The following is a 9,143-nucleotide window of genomic DNA, read 5'->3' as shown; positions in this document are numbered from 1 at the left end:
TGCCGCTCTTCATCATCATCTACTGCTACGTTTTCATCTTCCGTGCCATCCGCAACACCAACCAGTCAGTCTGTGTGTGTTTAGTGTTGTTAATGCGTGTGTTTTCTTTGTGTATTTTTGTATGTGTTGTAAGTGAAGAGGCTTGTTGGATTCATATTTGGTGTCCCTAGTAATTTTCAATTTTTAAAGTTAAAGCAATAAAAAATCTAATTTTTGAGATATAAATGGAATTTTTACATTACTTTTCACCTTTTTTTTAATTTTCAAACTAAACAGAGATAAATTTTATTTATTTATTTTATGCCTCTACACCACTGACAGCCATGTCCGTCAGGATACCTCAGTAACACTTGTTACAACTTGGACTCAGAGATGAACTGATTAGAATTTTGTGGTCAAGGTCAAAGGTCGAGGTCACCTCACAAAACATGCTTTTGCCTCTTTAATGTGGTATCTCAAATCTGCCTTGAAGGAATTTCCTCAAATTTGGCATTCACGTAGACTCAAGCATGAAGTGATTAGATTTTGGAGAGATCAAAGTCAAGGTCACTATGAACACACAAACACATTTTTGGCCATAACTTAAGAATTTAGATGCTTATTAACTGCAATTAGAATGGTTGCCAAAGGCATTCAACCACAGTTGTGGTTGTTTTTGAAACATAAAAAGATGTTGTATATTCAGTATCTTTATCACAAACCGTACACACATTGTTGTTCAAATGTTTGTATCTGACCCTTGGTGAGCAAGGTTTTTGGATGTGAGAGACAATTCTTATGCTTATGCTTTTATTGACCACTAGACCAATAGCTCCACCAACAGACAACCACTGCAGGCCTAAATCCAGGGCTGCAATTAACAACTTTTATTGTTCATGAATTCTTAAAACTGAAAGTAAAAATGAAACTATATACGCCTCTAATAAATAATTAAGTTGGTACAGGGTCCTCAGGTAAAGTATGGGTGTGTATGTGTGTGTGTGTGTGTGTGTGTGTGTGTGTTTGTAGGGCTGTGGGGAAGATTAACGGCAGCACTCACAGTCATGGCAGCAATCGTGACTCGGTGAAGAGTTTCCACCGGCTGCAGAATGAGTGGAAGATGGCGAAGATCGCCCTGATCGTCATCCTGCTCTATGTCATCCTGGTCCCGTACTCCACCGTCGCCCACTCGCGTTCGCAGGGTAAAACACTACAGTGTATTGTAACATCAATAAAATCACTGTTATATTTTAAATCAACAGCCACCAAATCCAAATGTTGAAACCTCCAGCTGCAGTTCTTCTAATGTCCACTAGAGGTTGTTCAAAGAAACCTTTGATTGCATTGAAATAAATAAGAAAACCACAAATTTCTCTCTATAAATGCAAAGTCAACATAGTTTTTACAAGTTCAGCCCTCAAAAGCTAATTTCACTTTGTTGTAAACTTGTTTCCTTATCTATTGTCACAGCTTGAAAGTAGATAAAGCTAAATATGTGATAAAAATAAGAAGGAATAAAAGAAAAAGTGTACTGATCAGGTACTGACCCTCGCTCTCTCTTTTTGTTGGCACAGACAGCTTGTCCAATTATAGAGCACCTTGATGCATGGTCTGTGTATTTGTTTTCATGAGAGATGCTACTGAGAGCTACTGGGTAATTTTTCGCACCCACCCAGGAATAATTACATCCACTATGACCGCTGCTTCTCCGTGAACTGACTGCTCCTCCAGTCATTTAAATCCCATCTGGAGCCACGTCCCTGAATTTTAAAGAGAATCTCTAAGTTTTGTCTGAGCTGTTTGTCTTTCCACTTTTTTTTTTTTTTTACTTTTTATATTAGCTCAGTGTCAAGTATGACAGATGTTCATGCTATTTAATTTGAACAGGTGCTTCATGTCTGTGTGTTCAGTTCCTTACACAGCACATTTATGCTGCTCCTTTATTCTGACTCGCCATTCTGTATAAGAGGCACAAACACAGAATGGGGGGGGCATTGTTGTGTCACCTTTACTCCAGCAGTGGATGCAGTCACAGAGCCGAATAGATGTCAATGTAAAAGAAACAGACAGATGCAGACGCCGTTGTGTTACATGTCACCCTCTGATTCTGGAATGCTGGCATGTGATATAAAATCACACTCTGGGCCTAACATTATGCCACCTTTGATTCAGTGTAAACAAGCAAAGCTAGCATAATGAGAGGCCGTCTTCATGGCAACATAGTGGCGCCTGTGTTTAAAAAGGTCTTATCAACTCTACAGTGCCCTCCTGGGACGATTTTGTATTTCTCTTCTGTCTTTGTCCCTACTGAATGTCCATGTCTATTACAAACTAGATCCTGTCACGTCACTCAGATTAAAATGTCGTCCAGAGTGATGAGTTAACAGACTGAAGAGCACAGTAAAGATTTCATACCCTATTCCCTCTGTTAATATTAATCTTGTCTCAATGGGGCTTAAGAAAAAGACTGTAAGGCTGAAATTATGTTTTCTTCAAAGATAAATTGTAAGAAGTTTGGTCTGAAATAATAATAATAATAATAAGAAAAAACACTTGAAATACAGGAACAGGAAAACATTTAAGTTTTGATGCATATTTTCAACCAACAACCAGTGTGTCTGCATTTGATGTGGTTCCTCACTCTGTTCCCTCTTGTGTCCTGCTGCAGGTATGCAGACATGTTGACTCCCTACATGAACTCTGTGCCCGCCGTCATCGCCAAGGCCTCAGCCATCCATAACCCATCATCTACGCCATCACACACCCAAAGTACAGGTAACACAATGCATGATTTAAGCATCTCCAGCTCCACTACAGACATATCACTGTGTGACTTGCCAAGCTTTAATCTGACACTCAAGCTGAAGCTGATAATTATTAAGATATTTAATAAGAAAGGCCTATACGCAGTTTGATGTTGTTTTTTTTAGCTAAAAAAAACTAGGAAAATATAGATAAGTGAAAAATAATTCATAACCAGTGGAGAAAAGGTAATGCTTTATTATATGAATCTTTAAATTCTAATTTCTTTAAGTCTCTTAAGAAGTTTCCTGAAGTTACCAATTATATGCATGAGAGAAAGTGATCAGTTGGGGTGAGCTAAACATGTAAAACAGGAAATGTGTCTACACACAAACAAACAATTCAGCATCAGTGAAGAATGAAGTTTCCAATAAATGATTGAGTAACTAAACTAAAACTGCTATTTTTCCCATAGTATCAAACTACATGGTTCTTTCCAGGAAACTTTCAAGAGGCTATTAGGAAATAGCAGACCTCTAAAGAAAATCCATCTCCCCTACAATTTGTACCAAACTGTGCAGACCTTGTAATTTGCAGTTTCCAAGTTTCTAGGAAAATACCTAGGAAATACATGATACACCATTTTTCCAAAACTTCATTTTTGTTCCTCACTGCTGTACCCTGTAAGAAAAATATGTGATACTGGAGTATAATTCATCTCTCCTTTCCCCTAAAATGCAGAGTTGTTAGATTGCTCCCCGTGGTCTTCTTTTCTTCCACTGAATCTACATCTGAATACCAATGGAAACCAGTCAGTACTAGTGCCTTACATAAGACCTTTAGCTCTACAAAATGTTAATCAGTGAACCTGCCTGCTGCGTCGCCTATTCTCCTGTTTTCCTTCTGCTAACGTGACTGCAGCTCAGCTAACCATCACACTGTTCGAGAATCGATCCAATCAGAGAAAGCTCTGCTGCCGAAAGCGCTCTAACACCTCAGCTGATCTAACTGCTGCTCAATTAACCTGAATGTTAACTGGGCTGGACAGAATTAAACACACACACACACATACACACACATACACACTCACACACACGCGATGGTTTAATGCAGGACACCTGACCTTGATTGTTAAGAGACTTTAAAGCTGCAGGATGAAAAGAAAACATCTTATATAATTGTACATGTCTGTTTTATACAACAGCATCATGATGAAGGAAAGGCAAAGAGTTCACCATGACAACAAAGAAGATAATAAACTGACTCTACTTTGATGCTAGAACTCTTAAAAGAAATAACTCAATTCATTACTCTGTAGTAAAACAAAAAGTACCAATGAAAGTTTGATAACACAAAGTTTCAGCTGTATGTGCTTTTCATTCAAAGTTCATAACATGACATGGTTAGTTTTAGAAGGATAGACACTTTAAAGAAACTAGTTAAAGAAATAACTCTTGTTAACTCTGTGTCTTTTGGAACACAGCCTTATAGCGTTTTTACACCATTAGAATGAATTGGAGTGTATATGCAGGTTTTTTAAATCCAGGCAAACTTTTCTAAACAGACTATGACTGTGCTATGGCAGTTACTTTTTTTTAATATCTTTTATCATCGGTTCAGTTCAATTCAAGTGAGGTCAGGACCTTACAATAATACATCACTTTTCAAACTCTGCACAGGGAGTGTTGCATATGAAGAACAAAATCCCTGTCTCTGTTCCCAGAGATTGTAAAAAACAATAAGTGTTCCTGGCAATTTATGCACCAATGTCCAGAACATCAATGCACGACATAGCTCACTGATTAACATGCTGTATCTCACTTGCTTAGTATGTACACAAACTGTAAAAACAGCTATTACCCAGTGAGCATGGTTTTTTGAACGCACATGCTCTCATGCACACTTAGAATGCAGAGAGGCCCAACAAAGAGACTAATAGGGCATGTAAACTGTAACTGCATTGATTTTTCAATGCAAGCTCATCTATGTTGCAGCCAGTCCGACGATGCTGAGAATGACTTAACACACAAACTTAGTGAAAGATTTACAGACAGCTGGTACAGCCCAGTCCAGGGGGAAAAAACTAGTACAGTCTACTTTTAGGAGTTTTGGTATGACTGCCTTCTTGACTAACTTTCTTTTCTCTTTTGAAATGATAACACTGGTATAGTATAGTTAGGAACATTCCATTCATCTGTAGTGTGGGGGGAAAAACACAGACAAGGTGAGAAAAAGGCACTTTGAGGGTATTGTAAGCATATATAAGTCGTAACATGAATTCTACAGTATATTCTATGTAAAGCATCTATAGCTATTAGGGGCTCTCCACCTCTTAAGGTGGAATGATGCCCTTAGTTTAGAGACCTAAGGCATGTGACTCCTTTGCCCAGTGGTAACATCTGCACCTGAACCACCAGCCAGAGTCAAACTGCTGGTCTCCCTGTCTCTCTCACTCCAGGATAGCATTAGCTAAGTACATCCCATGTCTTGGCATCTTGCTCTGTGTTCATCCTCGCGACCTCCGCTCGACCAGCAGCAGTTTCATGTCAACGCGCCGCTCCACTGTGACCAGCCAGACCTCTGACATCAGCAGCCAGTTCAGACGGCAGAGCACTGGCAAGTCCCGTCTCTCCTCCGCCTCCGACAGTGAATCGGTACGCTCAGATCTGTTGGAGTTGTGAAAGCATGTTCACTGATTTACAAAAGAAAGATAAAGCAGGAGATGAGAAATACATTTCCTCCTGAGGGAGATACTCAGTTGTGTGTGTCCTGTGGTTTGTGTGTGTACACCACTGTGTGTATCAAAGAGTGTGTTTTCTTGTGCAGGGTTTGACAGACACAGAGGCTGATCTGTCCAGTATGGGCTCCAGACCAGCCAGCCCGCCAGGTCTCCTGTGACATCAGCAGAGACACCACTGAACTCCCCGACTTCAAACCCTCATCCAGCTTCAAGTCCAAGATGAAGAGCAACGACTCAGGCATCTTCGAGAAGGTAAACCCCTCTCACCTGCCAGTCACATCCCTGGATTTCATCATCATTGGTTTGCCACAGGACTGGATTTTTTCAAAATTTAAAATCATGTGATATTTTCTGCGGGGAGTTTGTCCTGGTCGACCTTCAGACCAGTATGAAGACAGCAGGAGAAGGATTAAACAGCAGATCACCGCAGCAAGATACTGTTTCAGAAGACATTTTTCCCTTCATGTAGATTATTAACATTACATTCAGCCAGGGATGAGGACATGAGGGGTCACCTGAGGAGGAGTGGGAAGGATTCTAGGGCATTTTGTGGGTTAGTTGAGGCTGTTTGTGTCTTTTTTCATAACTCCAATGTTCACGTTAATCTGCTGCTTTGTTTTGTGCTCTTTAATCTGCTCAATGTGTTTTCAGCTTGGCCTAGAAAATCCTCTTTCCTTTTGATTTAATCAATGACTGAATTCTGACATTTATTAAAATTCAAGGTAATTGATTAGCGATGAGTTTGATGAATGGTCCGCTGGTTTCCTGCCTGCCTCACCGAGGATGAATAATTTGATTAAAATCTAATTTAGGAATATTGGAATATATATTGGAATATATGGTATTTAGTGGGACAGGAAGTGTTGAGAGGACTTCCATCTTTGTGGGCTTACATTGGTTTGTGTTGTTTTCCAGACATCCTATGACACCGATTTCTCCATGGTAGGAGTCGGTGAACGTGGCAGCATCCAAATGTGAGTAGTGTCCAGCAGTCTCATTTATTCACTACACTACAGCACAAAAAACAGGACATTCAATGAATTTTCTCTTTGTTCTCCCTTTAAAAAAAAGCAGTGGAGAAGGTCTTACCCACACTTCTTACGTCTTAATTTAACTTTATTAAAGAATAGTTCTGGCTGACCATCATTAGACTTTCCTTTTTCAGTATTAAGTTGATGAATACAATATTATTGTTCCTGATAATGGATAAATCCATTCAATCTAGTGCCATCATCAGGATGTAATTTTCATTTGTCCAAAACTTTGTTTTAATACTAAATATCATGATCTTCAGCTGTACAGTGGATTTCCTTCTAAAACAGCTGGGTGTGCTAACATGCTAAACTAAGATGATGAACATGGTAAACATTATACCTTCTAAACATTAAGATGTTACAAACTGACTCAGCACATAGCTCAAAGTACTGTTTTGCCTGAGTGCTGCTTCAATGAGAATGGCTGTAAACTATTATGTTTTTATGACGTCGATATACCAGGCAATGAATGTTTTAGTGCTAAGCTGTTAACTCAGCATAAAAGAGTCTGGCTGGTCAAGAAACACTAACAGGTGTGAGTAAAACTGTCTTCAGTGTTATAAAATCACACACAAGGAAAGTCAGAGGATCAAAGTTATTTCAGTTCATCCTGAGAGGAACATGAATGTCTGAACCACATTTCATCACAATTCATCCAATAGTTGTTGAGACATTTCTGTAAAAGCCAAAAGTAAAGTCATAGGATTGCCTAAGGTCAGTAGCAGTCATCCTCTAGATACCATGAGTGTCAGTACAACATTCCAAGACAATCCATCACAGTTTTAGTCTGGACCAAAGTCGTGGACCAGCCGACCAACTAACTATAACCACACTGACTGCATGGCTAAAAACTTTATTTTTCAAATCAAAATCGAAATGCTACCATCCTTTTTTTTGTTGTTACGTTTTTCATGTTTCATTGAATTTCCTCATCTTAATAAGTTAAAAGCAAAAATAATTATTAGAATAAAACAATGATATAATAATTTTGTTTTCCTGTTCGACAGAGTGGGGATTTTGCAGATGGACATATGATGAGAGGCACAATTGGCAGAATCCCAAGCATCGTTATCACCTCTGAGTCCAGCCCCTTCCTTCCCATTGGACGAAATGGTTCACGTTCCACCCGCACCAAAAGAGCCAATAGCAACACAGGAGCAGGCTCAGGGTAGACTCCAGCAGCCAATCACCTGCAGCCATCTGATCAGCTCATGTCCAGTCAGATATTTAGAAATGTAGAGTTCAAACAGGCCTGAAGGGTTCACCTGAAACTCAGAGACAAACAAAGCCATCAGAGGAATTAATTAGATTCTAAATTTCTGACAGTGTTCTTACAGCTCATAGGAGAGAGAAATTGTCTTTAGCTCTCGTTGAGCCCTTTTGATTTCTGTTTTAACTACAACACAGATCTTAGACTGAGACTGAGATGTCTAAACTTTGAGCTTTTTTCCAATGAATACATTATCACTTGAAGAGCAACTTAACACCTTGTTGAAGCTTGAACATGCTTCCCCTTTGTCACCTTTGACAGGTCACTACTCCCAGTATCCCTCTATCTTAGTGGATGTTCAGACTGAAAGCAGCTTTGTGTTAAAACAAAAACAAGGTTGCAAAGGCCTGGTGGCTTGGACACTTACCATGTACTACCCCCCTTGTTTTGGCCTTAATTTGAGTTTGATATTGAGTTTGAACTGTTTAGTAGATTTACCTGACTGGCAATTAAGTGTGGATCTGAGTCACTGAAATATCAGGTGTAGCTACTAAAGCTGATACATCTGTTATTAAAGGCCCTGCACACACACACACACACACACACACACACACACACACACAGACACAGGTGCTTTTAGTCATTCTGGCTAATTAGACCACTGTGCATGGATAATACAAACAACTTAGTGCAGTGCAGAGCCACACAATGCTGAGAAGAGGTCTAATCAGGCAAAAATGAAAACACCTGTGGGCCTGTACAATCCTGTAGAGGACCTTTAACTTTGACTCAGATTGCTATGTAATATGAAAATGCCCTTGCACTGAAGGAAAACAAGTATCTGAGGTGTTTTTTTCTTTCTTTTACTATAAGTTCAACCCAAAGAAAATTATTTTCCTGATCCTGCCCCTCATCCCAGATTCAGGTAGATGCAAACCAACATAGGGTTTAAAAAACAACTTTTAGTGTTTGTGTGTTTTTTTCTTCAGGTGATGTCTTTGGTGAAAGTACCTGAGCCCTTTAGCAAAACGTTTTCTCATGTTTCAGGAAAATCTCAGTATTACTATGAAATGACTGTGCGTGTTGAGATTTTTAGCAGCGCATTTTGCGTTTTTTCTACAAACCCTGTAGTGTCCTGTTTGTGTTCTTCTTGTCCATTTCTTTTGATCTGTTTCTTTTGCGTTATTCCAGCTCAGTTCTCTACAGAGTGAAGTGACAGGCTGAAAGTTTTTCTGCTTCTCTGCGAGTAAACTTACGGACTAATGTGTTATTTAAAACCCAAATTCAGGGCCCAACTTTAAATTTGAAAATCAAAAGCCTGCCAACTTACCATTCACTAAGCCTCTGTCAGCAAAGTAACAGTCTGGTAACAGTAGGAATATATGTAGCCATAAAGTGTATATTTAAGATGCTTTTACAAAATCCAATTAAATAATTA

The 9,143-nt window shown here is 39.2% G+C and overlaps 1 pseudogene; it reads left to right on the top strand.

Moving 5' to 3' along the window:
- The first annotated feature begins 5 nt into the window (after positions 1-5).
- Positions 6-7,760, top strand: LOC108872846 (melanopsin-A-like; annotated as a pseudogene).
- Positions 7,761-9,143: the final 1,383 nt, after the last annotated feature.

This window comes from Lates calcarifer, unplaced genomic scaffold, assembly GCF_001640805.2.
Source record: "Lates calcarifer isolate ASB-BC8 unplaced genomic scaffold, TLL_Latcal_v3 _unitig_4988_quiver_3599, whole genome shotgun sequence".
Taxonomy (NCBI): domain Eukaryota; kingdom Metazoa; phylum Chordata; class Actinopteri; family Centropomidae; genus Lates; species Lates calcarifer.
Note: the sequence above shows the minus strand (reverse complement) of the source record. Positions and strands in the feature narration are given on the sequence as shown.